The sequence below is a fragment of the Melitaea cinxia genome, chromosome 1, assembly GCF_905220565.1.
Source record: "Melitaea cinxia chromosome 1, ilMelCinx1.1, whole genome shotgun sequence".
NCBI classification, from domain to species: Eukaryota; Metazoa; Arthropoda; class Insecta; order Lepidoptera; family Nymphalidae; genus Melitaea; species Melitaea cinxia.
Window position 1 is genome coordinate 4,065,430 of NC_059394.1, and position 17,333 is coordinate 4,082,762.

The 17,333-nt window shown below is 31.9% G+C and overlaps 1 protein-coding gene and 1 non-coding gene across 2 annotated transcripts in view; both read right to left on the reverse strand.

Moving 5' to 3' along the window:
- Positions 1-17,333, reverse strand: part of LOC123655435 (protein bunched, class 2/F/G isoform-like) — a 176,244-nt gene that overhangs the window by 114,166 nt on the left and 44,745 nt on the right. The gene's annotated exons all lie outside the window — the stretch shown is intronic.
- Trnak-uuu lies at positions 11,153-11,225 on the reverse strand. Its single transcript has one exon. It is a non-coding gene; the product is annotated as a tRNA-Lys (tRNA).

Consider the following 17,333-nt stretch of genomic DNA (forward strand, 5'->3'; position numbering starts at 1 on the left):
CAACAATACCGTACCAATTTTGTATCTAAAGCAACTGTAATGCGCGTCAATTTATAAAACAAAGAATTTCATATTATTAAAATTTACTGAATTATTGCTTATAAATTTCGACGTAACCATTAAATTAAAAGCAAAAGTTACTGAAGGATGAGAACATAAAATACCTTTAAAAAAAACAACAAAGAGATAACGTTTATCTGAAGAGATACATCTAAATATTGGTACATTTATATTAATCCAATGTAACTGATTAACGAATTAATCACCACTAGTTATTGACGTTATCCGATGTCAAATAAACGCATGTTCTACGCCTACCACGTGACTGGTAGGAAATTGTAGGAATAGCGGTCCTATTCATTCATCGGATAGTATCGCTTCGGTTTCCGCGGTAAGTTAAATGCCAATATATGAGAAATAGCTGCTAAAACAGGTTCTCTTGAGATCCAATACTATTAAAATCATCTTAATTGCATAAATGCTTGAAAAAAGATAAAAATCTTTGTGTTTTATTTCGCTTAATTGTTTTATTAAGATGCTACCGTATAGTATGTAGTTTATTGTTTCATGGACTTTTATTCTTAAGTCGGAAAGTTTCTTTAGTCAGATTCAGGATCGATCAAGTCAATTAAAAATGTTCATTATGCTAAAAATGTATTTGATTTATCCTGGGTATATTTTTTTATAAAAAAATAATGTTGTCAAGGCAGTTCAATGTAATTTTTTAATGTTTTGACAACAAGGAAAATTAGCTCCGCCCTGGAAGTTTTATTATTATCACGTTTCCCGATAGCCTATATATTAGTAGGTATTCAAGATTTTCAATACAAACATCTTGGCATAAGTTACTTTAACCTTCCTATACCCGCGCATGGTCTATAGGACCGAAAATATTTGCCGTTTTAGTAGATCATTTAAAAAAATATCGTACTTACATGATCTAGATAAAAATGTTTATTTACAATTGATGCAATTGCACCGAGATTTGTGTCTTTTATTAGTGAGCCAATAATAACAACTTCGTATTTTGTTGTTATCAACTGTCACAGTTGTCTTAGAACCACTCACTTTGCAAATTTCGTAAACGTTACGTTTTCGTTGTAAACAAGAGTTCTTTAATGCATTCTTCATCCAGTTTTAGGTTATATGGTGTAATATAAAAATAATTTACAAAAATGTATAATAATATGCAATTAAGTCATGAACAAAGGCAACATAAAAAAAAACTTATCTAATTTTGTTACGCGTATACCAGCGTAGATATGACAGACCGATGGTTGTCGTGAACACAGACATGTGTCGCACGTACTTTACACGAACGATTGCGTTTTACTAATTGTTGAGCTTTACAAATTTGTGCTTTGTAATTTAGCCACGAATCATGAAGCTATTTTATTTATAGAGCTAACATTTACCTATTTTTTAATAGGTAAATGTATGTCGACGAACTGACAGACCAACGCTCAGGTACAGGAAGGATAAATAGTTTTGGTTATGAATTGTAAATGTAATAAAACAAATTCTACATTAAGTGTATATAATCACATAAAAATAATAGAAAATTAATTTGCAGTAAAAAAAAATAAATAAATAAAACCACAACATTAAAACAATCAGTCATTTTACTATAGTAAATCTTTCAAAATGATTTTGGTATTTACCGTTGAATCATCTAAACCCTAATCGATAATCATCCAAAACCTTGACCCTTGAGAGCCTACATCGACTACAAATCTCAAAGCCATACGACCATAAATCACTTCATAGATTTACAATTCGCACAACATACCACGTGGAACACAACACAAAATACTCTATTCTAGATCGTAAGCAACAGATTCCATACAAAATTTCTAAATAAACTCGAGTAAACTTAATAAAATGTTGAATACAGAAGGACGCCTGGTTTACGCAACAATAAGTATTGTCTATGGCACCATATTACTCATGTTGCTCTACATTCGCAATGACCAATAAATGCAACCTAGTATTATGACTTACTGCAACGTTCACACCGACAAAGAGCCGAGCGATCATGAGGTGTGTTCGAAGTTGCTCAAACATACAAATTTTAGTACTTGTAATGTTTTATTCACGTCTCTGTGATCTTAGTGTTTAAAATGTCTAGAATATTTCAAGCGTTTACGATGATATATTAATTTTATGTTTGAAGTAAAACGACGCTATTATTTATCCCAGGGATTAAACAGCATGTAGAAGATGACATTGTGTCATGATGGTCACGTTTTACTCCTACAATTTATATATATATATATATATATATATATATATATATATATATATATATGTGTGTGCTGTGTGGCTACGGCACTAAAGAATTTAGCCACCCCCTCTCTTCCCGTGGGTGTCGTAAGAGGCGACTAAGGGATAACAAGGTTCCACAACCACCTTGGAACTTAAGAAGCCGACCGATGGCGGGATAACCATCCAACTGCTGGCTTTGAAATACACAGGCCGAAGACGGGCAGCAGCGTCTTCGGTGCGACAAAGCCAGTACTGCGGTCACCAACCCGCCTGCCCAGCGTGGTGACTATGGGCAAAACACATGAGTTCACGTTATTTTTGGCGTAAACTTGTGGAGGCCTATGTCCAGCAGTGGACTGTATAGGCTGTAATGATGTAATGATATATATATATACAAATATATAGTATTATTTTTTATATTACAACTGTCAAAAAAAGCCTGTAAGGCGGAACGGTAATAATAATATATTTATATTTGAATATTATTATTTTGTGTGTCAGCTATATATATTTTTTGTATGAGTATATATGTATATGGACTGTGTGAGTATATGTTTGCGCGTGTGCATGTCTATATGTGTCTGTATGTGTGTGTGTATGTGTGTATATATATGTATGTGTGTGTGTGCGTGCGTATATGTGTATATATATATCAATTATTTAATATTTTCTTTTGTACGTCTGTCTACCTACTTTAATTTCTGTCTGTAATCGTTCCTTTTTGGGTGTGCTGGAAGAAATCTCTCACAGGGATAAGCACATCCATTATACGTGAGTCTCCATGACAAAATATTGTGTATAATCATGTACGTATAAAAAATTGTTAAATAAATAAATAAATAAATAATACTTGTGCGGAAAAAATGCAAGCAAATTGTTTACCATACTTGTGCTATTACACACATTTAAAATATTCTTTTCTTAGAATATTTATACACATAACGAAGCCGTGTCAGTAAAGGAAAGAAGTCGTATGATATAGTAAAACTCGATGAGGCTACACTTAAACGCAGCTAGTCAGCAGAAACTACTGACGCGAGTAAAGCCGCTTACAGTTAAATCTATTTTTCTGCATATTAATACATAATAAGTATATAATATAATGCACTTGTTATTTCTCAATATATATGTTCCAGAAATCATTAATTTCTAGCACATGTTGCAAGTAATGCTCTTAAATATAATCTGAAAGAGCCAGAGTCACGTGAATTATGGGAGTTTTCCCGGGTGTTATCAATCAAAATAATAGAAGCAATTTACATTTGACACGCAACGACGCATTGCTTTGATGTTAAGTGGACGGTATTTCGCAATAAACCCGTAATAGCGGCAGCGCGTGCTCAGATTGACAGCAGGTAGCCTTCGTCGTAGGATACCTAGTATTTACTGTTCAAAATATCATAGGTCAAATGTGTAAGAGTTACATTAACGCTCCGCGATACGTTGCGAAATTCATTTTATTAAGAGTTTTAACCGATCGCTTGCAATATATTAACGATTTATTTGCATTTACTTTATGGTTTAATATCAAAATGACAGGCAGTATAAGCTCGTAACATGCCTTGTTTATTGAGTTTTTCACCATTGACGTAAATTTTAAACGAAGGATGATAATGCATTTTATTTTGTTACCTTACAAACAGGGCAATCATCATCATCCTTTCAGCCTATCACAGTCCACTGCTGGACATAGGCCTCCACAAGTTCACGTATATTTTTATATTTGACTAAGGTGTAGAGTTTTTGAAGTTAGGGCTTGTAGAGTTAGGGCGTGTAGAGTTAGAAGCTTGGCTCTACATGAGATCTGATACCTTTTTGACAGTGCGAGCCATATGATCTCGTCTTGGCAACATTTTACATGAAAATGTTTTTGGTGGGATCATTTTAACAATTTATAATTCCAATATAAAACAATTAAGTTATTTTGTATTATAATTGTTTTATATTGGAATTATAAATTGTTAAAATGATTAAGCGATCTGATAACAATAAATAAACGCATCATATACTAGTGGTGGTCTATGGTCATGGGTCTCGAAACACACCAGGCATATGCCTAAAACCCAAACGAATACAATTAATAATTATCTCTAATAATTATCTCTATGCCTATACAAATATTTGTCATATGCGGAGAGCAAACTCGCAATTTTTAACGCATCTATTAGTCTCGTGACTATACCATGCCAACACGTCGTTCTTAGTATAGGAAGTTACTTAATACGCCAAAAATTGCACTTAAAGTACATTCAATCATTTCGCTTAAAACAGACATACCTATAAAATAGCTAAAATGTTTTAAAATGATATTTCATATACCTACAGATAAAATTGAACAATCCCGTTTTCTTTTATTATACATAGAACATCAAAAGAAAAATACAAAGTAATCTTAACAGCGCATTAATTTAATTTATTTTTTTATTTTATGGTTATTTAAAAGAAAAATAGATCGAAACGGATGATGAGTATAACAAATAGATTCTTCTCACAGACCATTAAAACTTTTCTAGGAACGATGTCTGTTGTGAAAACGTTTCAAATTAACTGTTAACGAATTTACGTTATTTTATCAGGAAATATATTAAAATAACTCTAACGGGAATTAAATTAAAACAATTTGCTCTATATCGTATCGATATAACTGTCTTTTTAGGTACAATAGTCACGCATATTAAGAGTAGATACAATGTCTTTGTATAGTAATGGCTTCTTGTAAGCTATGTTTGTTTGGTATACACTAGTAGTTAGGTATATAAGGCTAACGTTTGCATGTGGTTAAGAAATTGATAAGAATAAAAAGAAGAAGCCTTCTTTAGCTTTCTCGGCTTGGAATTATTAAAATGTATGGAAACCTAAAAAAACGACTTAACGACTAATAAACATTTATGTACAGCTCCTTTTGTATATTTTATATTGGTACTTATGATAGCGTGACAAACAAGTGTGCAGCCCCTCTGATGGTGCCTGAGATGGATTAATATTAAATATGGCGCTAAGCAATCGTGCCTCGGAAAGCACGTTAAGTCGTCGGTTCCGGTTGTTATCATGTACACCTGATAGCGACCGTTACTCATAGAAGGGAATATATCCGCCAACCCCGCATTGGAGCAGCGTGGTGGATAAAGCGCTGATCCTTCTCCTACATGGCGAAAGAGGCATATGCCCAGCAGTGGGATATTAAACATGAGAGCGGTGTTATTTAGCTGTGATCTTCTGTAGAATACAGCTCCTTTCGTATATTTTATTTTGGTACTCGCACTTGTTTATTATCCCCATACGTCGTCATATTTATGTTACTTTAGTTTATTTATTTATATATTATTAAACAATACATTAGCACTGAGAGCATCATAACAATCTCGACTACTCAGGAAATCAAAATATCTACACAGTGTATAATTATAGATAATTACATCGTGATACGCGGCACTCTGTTTGGGTAGGAATTTTTAATATGGAGGTTTGATTTGTGTGTTCTCTTTAATTATTGTATTAACCTCTATTATTGTTAGGTATTACTCAAGCGGTAGCTTATGGTCTTTCCTACCAAATGAACAAAGAACTACCTAACGTATCAATGCCTTTGTTATCATTCGAAAAAATTATAATTAAAAAGTTGTTTGAATATAAAAAATATAAAATAAAAAGTTGATACAATCTTTCTTCTAGATTGAATTTGAATTTAGACACACTTGAAATTGACAAGTTCAAGGTAAATTTCTATTGATAAAAACTCATTTGTTTGTACCTCTAAACCTAAACACGCATGTTAAAACTACGTCAACACAAGCTTGACAGATAACTCACACCATACCTAAATACTACGAGTCAAAACTACTTCAAACGATCTGACTACGATTGAAAATTTTTTGAAAAAATATTTGTCATCGCAATAAAATTATCGCTATCATTATTTGTAAAGTAATGAAGAACACAATGTCACTAACTTTTAAAGAATGACTAAAAATACTTTTGTGTTTTTTAATTATTTGTCTCCAAAATTTTTAATTGTTTATATTTGTCTTTTTAGGATAAAAATTAAGGCAAAGTCGTGTATATAGCAACTTCAGACATTTTTTTTTAAATTTTTTTTGAACGAATATTTTCTTACTAACCAGGCAGCTAACTTATTGGCTGTTTGATCTGTATACTGAAATTTTTGACTAAATACACAAAATCACCCTTACAATATTTATTATTACGTGGAAGTGCATTTTATGTTTTAGCCATTGTAAATTGATATTTACGTACAGAGCGCTGGAGATTCCAAGACCACACATCTCCCTCGTCAGTACATGACTTACATTTATTTATTATATTGTGTATATGTGTTGTTGAGCTTTATCTATTGGTTTGTGCACTGAGCTTCTGGCACAACCGAATTCCTCAATACGATAGCTTATAGTAGTCTTATTATCGTGTGCAGGTCTTTATATATCTGAATGGTTACACAACACCACCACCTGGTCTGTAGGACAACTCATAAAATTTATAATTTCATGCAGGTGTTATAGCCCTTGTGAACTGGTCTGTACACTGAAGCTCCTGAGAACAAACAAGCTGATTAACAGCGTAATTCATATCGTTTAATCCTAAATGTAGATTTGTTTTACATTTAAAGCCTTTGCCCACCGCTCTGATCATTGAAGCGTCCAAATGAGTATGTACATATTATATCCAATATATTCACATATTGTATTTCATATTAACATAACCTTCTCAATTGTCATATCTATATCATGCTTTAAATTTATAAGCAAATAAATAAAAAAAATAATAAAATTGGATACATCTTACGTACAAAAAATATACACCTTTCTCTTAAAAATTTTAGCGGTATATTTATGAAATCATTAAAGGAGTCTTAGACCGAAAATCGTTCGTAACGGAAGTAAATTCGAGTTAGTTTAATTGATAAGGTTCTTTATTCTTTCAAATTGAAATAAAATTAGTTGTTAATATCTACAATTTTATTTTTGTGTTACCCACACATTAGGGATTCTAAACATTTTTGAATATCATATCAAAAATTGACCGCTCCAGCGGGGTTCGAACCCGTTCGTCGCTCGACACGGTCAGTCGGAGACGCGGGTTCGATCCATAAGTGTGGATAACACAAAAATAAAATTGTAGATATTAAAAAATAGCATAGTGTCGTCTCCTGTCAAAGATTTTCATTGCAATATGACTTTGAATAGTTACGGGTTTCTGTAAAGAGCTCACTATAGACGGCGCCACGGTTCGCTTAAACCGAATATAAAAATCATCATATCAAATATTTCGATCTAGCGGGTACATCGTTCCATAGCTTAATTGGCTAGAGCTCCGACACGATCAGTCGGAGACGCGGCTTCGAACCCCGCTGGAGCGGTCAATTTTTGATATGATATTCAAAAATGTTTAAAATTAGTTGTGTTGTAAGACATTATGTGTGTTCAATCCGAATCGTTTTTCTGACTTCTTTTGTAATAAGGGGTAAATTCAATTATTTGCGTGTTTTTTGTATGTGATCACGTTTTAGTAGAAATGTTAAGATAAACAATGCCAGGCATTAAGGATTCAAAAACAAGTACATATGTAGAAATGTCCAAAATTATTATAGTTTATATTGTGTAAAGACAAAAGTACTGTTAGTTATAAATAAAATTTTTGGTATTACCTAGTTATTTTATAATGTTTATATTTCATCACTTGTTATAGAACCCTAAAAATGAAAAATATCTTTATCTTACTATGATAAAACGGAGTTTAGTACATTGCAACAGTTACAACGACCCAGATTTGAGCGGCGATAGTGTGAATACACTCTTACTTTCGTAAGCTCGAACCGAGACTGCACAGTATGCATTATGTAGAAATAATTCCTTTATTGGAGAAGAATAAGGAAAACAAAAAGCTTAGTATAGGTAATATTAACGCTTCAGCCTGTAATATCCCACTACTGGGCATAGGCCTCTTTCCCCATGTAGGAGAAGGATCAGAGCTTAATCCACCACGCTGCTCCAATGGCGGATATATTAATAATATTAAATATATATAGGATATAAGGTAATATTAAAGATTGATGCAAAGCAGTCCGTGATCAATGAGCTCACGATTGTCAATTAAGTTTTGGACTAAAACTTTTTTAACATTTTATAGGATTGATGAATGAAGATAAGAACCAATATATTTCCTTTTTCAGAATGTAACTCCTTTAATTTTAAAAATGCCCCTATTTTAAAACATAGCCTAAGGCAGACGATTTTATTTGAAAATATTTCGTAGAAGTAACTATCGCTAAAAATTAAAATATTAGTATGTATGTAACAATAAAATAATTTGAATTGATTCGATATTTTGAGTTCCTTAAAATTTGAAAGTTGAAAGCATACTGAACGACATGATATTTCATAAAATTTCGATCGAAAAATTACTTAATGATGTAATTAAACTGGTCTAGGATTTAATAGTCTGGTCAATGTGTATTTATTAGTGCGTTCGTAACGCAGTGCGTATTATTTACTTTGACGTAATCTCAGTTTGTCGATTACACCGGGAATTTATCAATTAACACGTTAAAGAACGTGTTTTGGTATCTTGATAGTTAAATTAATCAATCGTTTCATATATTTTCCTGTCATTATCAGGTTTCTTGCAATTTTTATAATAAGAATAACGATGCCTCTTTGTAATCTACACTAATATTAAAAACGCACACTTGTTGCAGATATGTGGCTTGTTTGTGTAACTTTGGAACTACGAAACCGATTTTAATTTTTGTAACAATTCCAAAGCTACATATGTACCTCCTCATAGAAGTAACAGTCAAACAGCTGTTCAATTTCCCCTCATGAAAAACTTTTGTATTCTTGAAACTTTTGTAGTATACTTTTGTAGACACCCAACAATGAATATCATCCTATTTGGAGATCAATCAGTGTACGGCATTAATTAAGAGCCATTTCACAAAAATTGGCAATAATCCGCGGATTCGAAACATTTTGACGTCGTTAATCTCAGTATTGGATGCTATAATATAATTTCTATTCTTGAAATTTAATAGAGCTACCCTTGTTGTAAGGGAATAAGGAGAAACAATTTAAAAAATATCGTTATATGTGGAATATAATTTTGTTGAATACTAGAACAGAGTTTTATTCCATTTTTATCTCTATTAATCGATAAAAATGTTTAAAGTTACGAATATTTTCCAAATAGGTACAATTTTAAAAGCGATATATTGCCAAGCGCCTGTTGTTATAGTGGATAAACCGAATTTTATACTTTCATAAAAATAAAAAAATATTACGAAAATGACTGTAAAATATATAATGATAATTTCTGTTAACAAATATATAATTTATTTATTTTTTCTCACGTTATCAATACAAATAGGCATTTCAATCTGTTTGTCTTGTTATTTGTTAATTAATATGTTTGAAATTTAAATTTAAAAAAAAAATTGTTTCATAAAATTAATTTTTTATTTTTATTTTAAATTTATTGACTGTTGTTATATGACAGACTCGAAATTTTTAACAAATTAATTATGTAAAAAAAAAAAACATTTTATATCATAGTTATTAATTCTTATTATACATTAGAAAATGATCAAGATGGTCTTTTGGTTGTCACACTATACTAACTAGCACAAAGATCGCGCGGCTCGCACGACTCGCGCGATGCGACCAAATTTACCAAAACTTGCAGACCGAAAAATCGTGAAATGCCTCTAATTATTAATCAGTATATTATTACTAATTATATATTGTACCGTATCAATTGTTTCGGTTGCACTTAGTAACCAAAGTAAAGTACAGATTATAACGAATATAAGTATATATAACTTCAAGTTTACATCAAGCATAAGTCTGATTATGAAATTTTTTGTATGATATAATTAGAATTATGTCACAATCGCAGCATTTAATGTAACAGGCTTTTCAATTATAAGCCTAGGATATTATTATTTATAATACATTTTTTTTGTCGACATAATTATAAACCGTATTGCATAATTAAAGAGTTGGGTACTTAAATGGTATCATAAAAAACAAATATTAATTACAAAAATCTAACAAATCCATAGCATTAAAAATATTAATGATATCAAATATAGGTACACCAATTTGCCTGAACTGTAAGCAAGAAATAAAAAATAAAAAAATAATTTATGCTTATGCTTTGTCGCTCCCATACCCTATGTTTACAAAAAAGAGGAACTTATGAATTTCCTAATATACAAATAATAGTAAATATTTTTTTTTAAATACACTTTTAGTGACATTCTTCGCCTTTTTATTTGACATCAAAAAGGTTGACGAGTAGTTTTTGGAGAATTTCTAATAATCTATATTTTACTTAACTATTTTTTGTCACTTTATTTCACGCTCAATTGTCGACGTAATTTAGGTCAGTATTTTTTGTTTGTGAGCAAACACAATTATTATTTACTACCTTTTCAAAAAACTCAACACACTAAAGGTTAAGCGTCTCAGAGCCATCTAGCAAATATAGTTATAACTATTTTCATAAAGTTTGTGCTGCCACCTATCGGACGTATTCTATATTAAATACTAAAGTTGGAAGTTGTTCTTCGTAAGCCTGTAACGTAGAGATTTCATTCTATAAAATACACACGGCCACGGTAGGTGGCGCTAAATAGAAAGAGAAAATATTTTGAGTAAAAAATAAAAATAGAAACAAAATTATTTTCCGAGAATATTTTTTGAAGGAAATTAAAATTGCTAAACCTAACTAAATTAGTTAACCTAAGTGACGAGTATTGAAAAAACTGGGCCCAGGGCTTTTAAAAATATTTTCTATGTAAACTTAAATACTTAATCAAAAAATTTAATATGAAATATTTAATTAAATAAAAACAATTAAATAAAAAATATGACGCCCGAACAGGGACTTGAACCCTGGACCCTTGGATTAAAAGTCCAATGCTCTACCGACTGAGCTATCCGGGCCGATATTTATGTTAGCGTAAATTGTGAACTGAATGTACATGCCATAAACTAGTAACAAGTGACGTTAATAATTTATTATGATAAAACAACATTAGAATTTCTAAATTTCGACATCAACGTTAATTTCAGATTAATTTACAGCTCCTAAGCTACTGACAATTTTTATTAAAGGCCTGTTTCAACAATTGTGGATAACGCTATTTGACAGATGACGATACAGACGACGATACGATTGACAGCGGTGAAACAGGCCTTACATGTTAATTTCCATATTACACAGATAAAAATAGGTGTAACGTACATATTGTAAAAAATTGTTATTTATGACTTACAAAGAGGCTAGCGCCATCTATCAACTAACGTACTTCATGGCACAGTGACACATGATACAGCTACCGAACGGCAGATGGCGCTACAGACTTTAAAATTTAATTTTAATCAAATGTTATATCAGTAAATGGACTGATAAAATAGCAAACTATTAAGATGCAAACAAACGATCAACACAACATTTAGAAGGGAAAATACAGATATGATAGTATGTAATGATGTACTGATGATATAAGTAATGGTAGCCTTGCCATTGAACCATGTAGAACTTTAAACCCTGAGGATTGTCTGCCGCACTCGTTGACTTCTTGGCGGAAACATCGCTAAAATTGTCATAACACCATTCAAATTTGTGAAAAAAAAAGTGCTTTGAATGGCATTACGACAGGTAGAAAACAATAATTAACACAAACGCCCTAATAGGTATTGTTTAACCAGTACTAATAGATTTATCGTGAAAACAATCACATTATGTTGTGAAATAGCAACATCGATTTAGAAATTATGGGAAATTCTTTTACATCCGAGATGTTAGTCAACAGTAAACACTATTATAACAACCAAAATGGAAAACAACAAAACCCTCGCGTATTGACGAATCGATACTTATCGATAATATAAGAAAAAAAAAATTATACCTTTGCTATTGAAATAAATTAAATAGTAAGTGTGAATTGCTGTTTTTATTTCAAAATATTATTGAACATGACATGAAAAAAAAAGTATTGTTCAATTGTTATTTTGTCAACATTAAATGATGAAATATTTCGCTATTTTTAAAACAGTTAATATTATTTCATATCAAATAAAAACAGTCGAAATTCTTCACGACCTGACCTGACGTCGAGTTCCGGATCTTAATTATATTCATTTATGCCATTCATCATACATAAAGAAACGATGATTCGATTAATCGATAATAAACCGATTACGATAAATCCGATTCGTCAATAGGCGTCGTAGTAGCTCGACTCACTGTATGCGTCGCAGACTGTCATTAGTACCTGTAACAGACACAAGGTTATTTCGTTAGTTATTAGTGTATGTTTAATATAGGGTTATTGCGCCTGTTCGCGTCCACTTAGTGCAGTTGGCAAGTTTGAAGAAGAAAATAAAAATGTCCCCGCACTAATTTCTATGAAAAATTTATTTACTGTGTTCGTTATATAGTCTATTTAAAGATTAATTTTTAGTTTTGTTCGAAACGTCTTGTTATTATTTTATTTAAATACAAACTTCAGAATTAGGCGATTTACCCAGTTTGCGTCCATTAAATCCAATTTGCGTCCACCCGCTGGACCACTTCGCGTCCACCAGCTTAGAAAAGGAATAAAGAGGTGATATTTTTATGATAATGTAAAGAGAGGTTGGATTTTAATAATTTATTTATTGAAGAATTATAGTTATTTAAAAATCAACATATTAACATTAATAAATCACTATAAAGAAAATAAAACACCTATTTATTCTTCTAAACATTGATAAAACTTAAAATTAAAAAACAAATTAGGTACCCATGTATTTAGTAAGTAAATAGTAATTCCACCTATAAAATTCAACAATTATCTGTTCTGTGAATTTTAAAGGAATGTAAGCAATCTAAAGGATCAGCCTGCAATTACAATCACAGCAGCCTTTCGCAGTCGACTACTGGACATAGGCCTCGACAAGTTCACTCCTGTGTTTTGCCCATAGTCACAACGCTGGGCAGACAGGTTGGTGACCGCAGGGCTGGCATTGTCGTACTGAAGATGCTGCTGCCCGTCTTCAGCCTGTGTATTTCAAAGCCAGCAGTTGGATGGTTATCCCGCCATCGGTCGGCTTTATGAGTTCCAAGGTGGTAGTGGAACTATGTTATCCCTTAGTCGCCTCTTACGACACCCACGGGAAGAGAGGGGGTGGCTATATTCTTTGATGCCGTAAGCACACAGCACCACAAAGATCAGCCTTGATTAATAATTATGGAAACAAAATACGAGGTGGACACATATCTCCATTCGCATTAAATATTAATAATACCGTTATGTTTTCTTCTTCGTTACTTGGTTTTATTTGATACTAGCTGTGCTCGCGACTTCATCCGCGTGGAATTAAAAAAAAATATTGTTCTGTTCGTAAAATTAAAAAATAAATAAATTTCTAAAATAAAAGTAGCCTAAGTTACTCCTTATTACATTAGCTATCTGCCAGTGAAAGTCCCTTCAAAATCAGTCCAATGGTTTCAGTGATTAGCCGGAGCAAACAGACAGACAGACAAAAATTCTTAAAATGTTTTTATTTATTTATTTATTTTATTTTCTCACATCTAATATTACAGGCATAACTCAATTCATTAGACATAGTAAAGGAGACAAAAAGCAAAAGGAAAAAAAAAAGTTAAACTATAATTAAAAAAGAATTAGCTGACTTAAGCATAATACTAAAAACAAAACAATGTAACATTAATAAATATAAAAACATTAAATTCAATTCTCATAACATATTATATACAAAGTAACTTTTGCGAATTCACTCCACGAACAAGAAAAAAGGTCTAGTGTGTCAGCCACCAAGTTCAGCGTTCTGACTGAACGAGCAAGGGGTCCGTTGCGCACTAGCTCGGTTCTGCCGTGGGGTACTGCAAATAAGCTCGGTCGCCGCTTTCGTTGTAGATACCTATCGGGTACGCTCAAATCTATCCACTGCAGTAACCCTGGATTATTGACAACACCGCGGAATAATTTTAAAATATAAGTTGCCAGAGCCAGCTCTCTCCTAGTCTCCAACTTGTTGTATCGAACCATGCCCAATACAAACAATGTTGAATACATCAAGGGATACAAGGGATACACGCCATTAAGCCTAAGGTAAAGAAACCTGGTGAATTTATTTTGAATATGTTCCAGCATGAGACTGTATTTGACTTCATGTGGAGACCATACTACCGCATTATACTCAAGCTGACTTCTTATTAGGGCATCATACAGTAAAGAGATTGCTTATTTTGGTATATGTACCATGTATAAATCAATATGCATTTAGTAAAAAGCTGTTACTTTAATATTACAAACAGACACTCCAATTTTATTTATTTGTGTAGATAAGTTTTGTACCCTCTTGGTCTGCACCCACTGATTTTGTCCAATATCGGAATAGCATATTTTTTGCATAGGTGCTTGTCTTACCGATTTCCTCTTCTCTTGAATGTCATGCAAAACTTCCCTTAAATCTTCCTCTGTGTATGTTCTTTTTTTCTTCTTCTTATCTGCAAAGAACTCATCTTAAACAGAAAAAAAAATAAGAAAGAAATTACATATTTCATTCAAAGTAGAATAGGTATTAACTTGTAGTTATTAGTTTTATGTATTAAACTTATAGAATTAATTTAAGAAATGGACGCGATTTAGTTTTATTATTAATCCCTTTAGGTATAGTTTGCGTCCATTGCGGACGCAAAGTGGAAGTTTTATAAATTCGGTGTAGTAGTTCGCGTCCACCTTATTTTAACTGTTAACTATAAAAAAAATAAGCAAATTCATAATTATTATAATTCCTTTTATCATAACCAACGCCTAGAAACAGCTATGTATTCAAAATAGACATAAAATAATAAAAGACTTACCTTCAAACGAACCGCTGCCCACTATTTTCTTCTCATTATTCCGTGCCTTCGCGCTCTCTTGTTGAACAACTATTTTTTTTACCCGGGATTGCTTGGTCGCACAGAACTTTTGTCTATGCGTGCGTGCCTCTTATACATTGAGGTATTGCCGGTAATTACTTTTCGACTTATTGGTGTCTTAGTATACTTAATTTCGAGACTTTTGAAACTGAGATCCGTAAAATGGACGCGAATTGGGCGGTGGACGCGAACAGGCGCAATGACCCTATATTATTTAGCGTCACATTGCACTGTTGTGCTCTGGGTACTGGTGTACCGAGACATTGTTGATCTCAGATTGTTCGACGATAAAAAAATTGTATTTGTAGTATTTTACGTAGTTAACAACGATGCCAATACCTTTTAAAATGGCGCTTATATCAATTACATTTATTTACTAAAAGATATGAACTTATAAAAATATTTTTTTTATAAATGTTATAAATATTTAATTATGTTATTTATTTCAAAACAAGTTAATGTTATAAACGTTTGTTTCTTGTCTATCTACACGTATTGAGGCGATAAGTATAGAAACTAAATTTTATTATTATATAGTATTTTTTTTTTCGAAATGCAGAAAATTGAAAAATAGCAGTTGCGGCCTTTACAGCATCGCCGATTTAAAGGGCCGGGTACTGAGACCCAGCCATTCAAATAGGAAATTATAGTACCCGAAATATAATAAGTCAATGCCGTTGGAAGGATCGCTAATTTATTTATAGCATCGTTGAAGGTTTATAATACTCGTATACTAGATCCTTATCTAGGTTACCTAATATAAAACTAATCAACATAGAACAGTTCTTATGTGAGCTGAAGCGTGGACTGATACACGATGTAATAAGTCAATGAATTCTTATTTTCTTCGATAAGATATTAAAAGTTTGCACGTGTCATACAACCTTAAATTTTAAATGAAGAAAGAAAATACCAATATTTATAGTTAAAAAATAATTTTAAAAGGTCCAATTCTTATTTATTAATTTTACAATTTACTTGCTAAAAATTTTCGACTACAAACCTCGTTTCTACATAATAAATATCTGGCTGCGGAAAACTCGGGCGCAATTGGCTTTTAACATTTACTTAGTAATCAAAAGCGGCGCTGACGATTCTAGCCAAAATAACTATTTCTGGGTAGAAGGTCGAGTTTAATAGATTTACCGCATTCATCAGTCTCCCACAAATCCCTGTAATCAATGTCAGACTGAAACCTAAAAGTTGAACCTAATTAAATTATTATGAGCTAGACGGAGACATGCCGTGCGACGGCAGGCTTTAATCCTTTTCCCGACGATTTTTATGCTGTACATAAAAAAGGCCTTTAAATTTTCTGAATAAAAAAGTCTCAAGTGAAAAAGAGAATATCGTGATTGATGTTCCAAGCCGCTTTATTGTGAATTTATTGAAATTGATGTACCGAAACGTGGTAAAATTTCTCCTGGCATAAGTAAGAAGTCTTTTTTTTTCAGGGCTATTAACGAATTCTACATATGAACTTGAATGTATGTAACTTTAGTTAAAGCAATCGTTGAAATTTAGAAGTTTTTTAAGTTACAAATGATGACGTTTTCAGTTCAGGTCAGGTACTGTATTTTGTATATTAAAACTATCATTATAAGGTTCTTTTTGGTTAGTTTCACATCCGCTCGGCACCTTGAGATTACTGAACCGTATTATATTCCTTGTTAAAGTTATTATATTTTAATATTAAATCTTATACGTGCTTAGGCAATAAATCGTTATATAAAACGATTCAAAAATTATTTCAGCCACTGTTCCGATTGTGAAGTTTAAGACACAAATTTCGACACGAAACTAATTAAGCAAATATGTAATTTTCATTATGTAAATAACGCTTTTAATATATTTTCGAAAAAATAATAATAGCGATAACTTTCAATAACTCTCCATTAAAATTACAAGTTTGTTTTCTTGAAAGCGTTGTTTGTCAGGAACTACTTGGTTCGAAACGATAAATTATTTGTTGGGTAGCTATTTGCCGAGAAAGACTAAAAGCTATATAATATTTTAGTATTTTTTTTTCAAATTAACGCGGATGAAGCCGGAGGGCACAGCTAGTGAATCCACAAAATATCACACAAATTTTCTATTTAAGGATTATTCATAAAATT